Below are 3,803 nucleotides of genomic sequence, written 5' to 3'. Positions count from 1 at the left end.
TAGTAGAACACAGATGAAGCTTCTAAGTTGATGTAATAGCCAGTAAGAAGTAGTACAATTCAAGTTTTAGGTATCGATTATTGACTTTTTAGCTGGCTTTGGTGCCTTGGACATGAGCTAGGACCTTAAGATTCTGCATGAAAGGAGGACTAGCAGCCGAGTTGCACGGGAGAATGTGGAATGTGTTCATATGTAGTAAAAACCTAGAAATCCGTCCGTTTTCGTCATTTGTTATCGAATCGACTTAAAGCCAGATCGCCACATTGGCCGCTCTTCTCTCTGAAACGGTTGTACTTATCGTCTGCAAAGCTATGTCGCGTGCTGCGGTGTGCGGAGACACTAAAAGGACCATAGTAGAACACATATGAAGCCTCTAAGATGATGTAATTGCCAGTAAGAAGTAGTACAATTCAAGTTTTAGGTATCGATTATTGACTTTTTAGCTGGCTTTGGTGCCTTGGACTTGAGCTAGGACCTTAAGATTCTGCATGAAAGGAGGACTAGCAGCCGAGTTGCACGGGAGAGTGTGAAAAGTGTTCACATGTAGTAAAAACCTGAGAAATCCGTCCGTTTTCGTAATTTGTTATCGAATCGACTTAAAGCTAGATCGTCACATTTGCCGCTCTTCACTCTGAAACGGTTATACTTATCGTCTGCAAAGCTATGTCGCGTGCTGCGGTATGCGGAGACACTAAAAACACCATAGTAGAACACAGATGAAGCTTCTAAGTTGATGTAATAGCCAGTTAGAAGTAGTACAATTCAAGTTTTAGGTATCGATTATTGATTTTTTAGCTGGCTTTGGTGCCTTGGACATGAGCTAGGACCTTAAGATTCTGCATGAAAGGATGACTAGTTGCCGAGTTGCACGGGAGAAAGTGAAAAGTGTTCATATGTATTAAAAACCTGCGAAATTAGTCTGTTTTCGTCATTTGTTATCGAATCGACTTAAAACCAGATCGTCACATTGGTCGCTCTTTTCTCTGAAACGATTGTACTTATCGTCTGCAAAGCTATGTCGCATGCTGCGGTATGCGGAGACACTAAAAGCACCATAGTAGAACACAGATGAAGGTTCTAAGTTGATGTAATAGCCAGTAAGAAGTAGTCCAATTCAAGTTTTAGGTATCGATTATTGACTTTTTAGCTGGCTTTGGTGCCTTGGACATGAGCTAGGACCTTAAGATTCTGCATGAAAGGAGGACTAGCAGCCGAGTTCCACGGCAGAATATGAAAAGTGTTCATATGTAGTAAAAACCTGAGAATTCCCTCCGTTTTCGTCATTTGTTATCGAATCGACTTAAAGCCAGATCGTCACATTGGCCGCTCTTCTCTCTAAAACGGTTGTACTTATCGTCTGCAAAGCTATGTCGCGTGCTGCGGTATGCGGAGGCACTAAATGCACCATAGTAGAACACAGATGAAGCTTCTAAGTTGATGTAATAGCCAGTAAGAAGTAGTACAATTCAAGTTTTAATTAGTGATTATTGACTTTTTAGCTGGATTTGGTGCCTTGGACATGAGCTAGGACCTTAAGATTCTGCATGAAAGGAGGACTAGCAGCAGAGTTGCACGGGACAATGTGAAAAGTGTTCATATGTAGTAAAAACCTGAGAAATCCGTCCGTTTTCGTCATTTGTTATCGAATCGACTTAAAGCCAGATCGTCACATTGGCCGCTCTTCTCTCTGAAACGGTTGTACTTATCGTCTGCAAAGCTATGTCGCGTGCTGCGGTATGCGGAGACACAAAAAGCACCATAGTAGAACACAGATGAAGCTTCTAAGTTGATGTAATAGCAAGTAAGAGGTCGTACAATTCTTTGTTTTGGTACTGATTATTGACTTTTTGGCTGGCTTTGGTGCCTTGGACATGAGCTAGGACCTTAAGATTCTGCATGAAAGGAGGACTAGCAGCCGCGTTGCACGGGAGAATGTGAAAAGTGTTCATATGTAGTAAAAACCTTAGAAATCCGTCCGTTTTCGTCATTTGTTATCGAATCGACTTAAAGCCAGATCGCCACATTGGCCGCTCTTCTCTCTGGAACCGTTGTACTTATCGTCTGCAAAGCTATGACGTTTGGTGCGGTATGCGGAGACACTAAAACCACCATAGTAAGACACAGATGAAGCATCTAATTTAATGTAATAGAAAGTAAGAAGTAGTAGAATTCAAGTTTTAGGTATCGATTATGGACTTTTTATCTGGCTGTGGTGCCTTGGGCATGAGCTAGGACCTTAAGAATCTGCATGAAAGGAGGACTAGCAGCCAAGTTGCACGGGAGAATGTGAAAAGTGTTCATATGTAGTAAAAACCTGAGAAATCCGTCGGTTTTCGTCATCTGTTATCGAATCGACTTAAAGCCAGATCGTCACATTGGTCGCTCTACTCTCTGAAACGATTGTACTTATCGTCTGCAAAGCTATGTCGCGTGCTGCGGTATGCGGAGACACTAAAAGCACCATAGTATAACACAGATGAAGGTTCTAAGTTGATGTAATAGCCAGTAAGTTATAGTACAATTCAAGTTTTAGGTATCGATTATTGATTTTTAGCTGGCTTTGGTGCCTAGACATGAGCTAGGACCTTAAGATTCTGCATGAAAGGAGGACTAGCAGCCGAGTTGCACGGAAGAATGTGGAATGTGTTCATATGTAGTAAAAACCTAGAAATCCGTCCGTTTTCGTCATTTGTTATCGAATCGACTTAAAGCCAGATCGTCACATTGGCCGCCCTTCTCTCTGAAACAGTTGTACTTATCGTCTGCAAAGCTACGTCGCGTGCTGCGGTATGCGGAGACACTAAAACCACCATAGTAAAACACAGATGAAGCTTCTAAGTTGATGTAATAGCCAGTAAGATATAGTACAATTCAAGTTTTAGGTATCGATTATTGACTTTTTAGCTGGCTTTGGTGCCTTGGACATGAGCTAGGACCTTAAGATTCTGCATGAAAGGAGGACTATCAGCCGAGTTGTACGGGAGAATGTGAAAAGTGTTCATATGTAGTAAAAACCTAGAAATCCGTCCGTTTTCGTCATTTGTTATCGAATCCACTTAAAGCCAGATCGTCATATTGGCCGCATTTATGTCTAAAACGGTTGGACTTATCGTCTGCAAAGCTATGTCGCGTGCTGCGGTATGCGGAGACACTAAAAGCATCATAGTAGAACACAGATGAAGCTTCTAAGTTGATGTAATAGACAGTAAGAAGTAGTACAATTCAAGTTTTAGGTATCGATTATTGACTTTATAGCTATCTTTGGTGCCTTGGACATGAGCTAGGACCTTAAGATTCTGCATGAAAGGAGGACTAGCTGCTGATTTGCACGGGAGAATGTGAAAAGTGTTCATATGTAGTAAAAACCTGAGACATCCGTCCGTTTTCGTCATTTGTTTTGGCCTCGACTTAAAGCCAGATCTTCACATTGGCCGCTCTTCTCTCTGAAACGGTTGTACTTATCGTCTGCAAAGCTATGACGTGTGCTGCGGTATGCGGAGACACTAAAACCACCATAGTAAAACACAGATGAAGCTTCTAAGTTGATGTAATAGCCAGTAAGAAGTAGTACAATTCAAGTTTTAGGTATCGATTATTGACTTTTTAGCTGGCTTTGGTGCCTTGGACATGAGCTAGGACCTTAAGATTCTGCATGAAAGGAGGACTAGCAGCCGAGTTGCACGGGAGAATGTGGAATGTGTTCATATGTAGTAAAAACCTAGAAATCCGTCCGTTTTCGTCATTTGTTATCGAATCGACTTAAAGCCAGATCGTCACATTGGCCGCCCTTCTCTCTGAAACAG

Source organism: Schistocerca gregaria, unplaced genomic scaffold (genome assembly GCF_023897955.1).
Source record: "Schistocerca gregaria isolate iqSchGreg1 unplaced genomic scaffold, iqSchGreg1.2 ptg000387l, whole genome shotgun sequence".
Taxonomy (NCBI): domain Eukaryota; kingdom Metazoa; phylum Arthropoda; class Insecta; order Orthoptera; family Acrididae; genus Schistocerca; species Schistocerca gregaria.
This window is presented reverse-complemented; position numbering follows the sequence as displayed.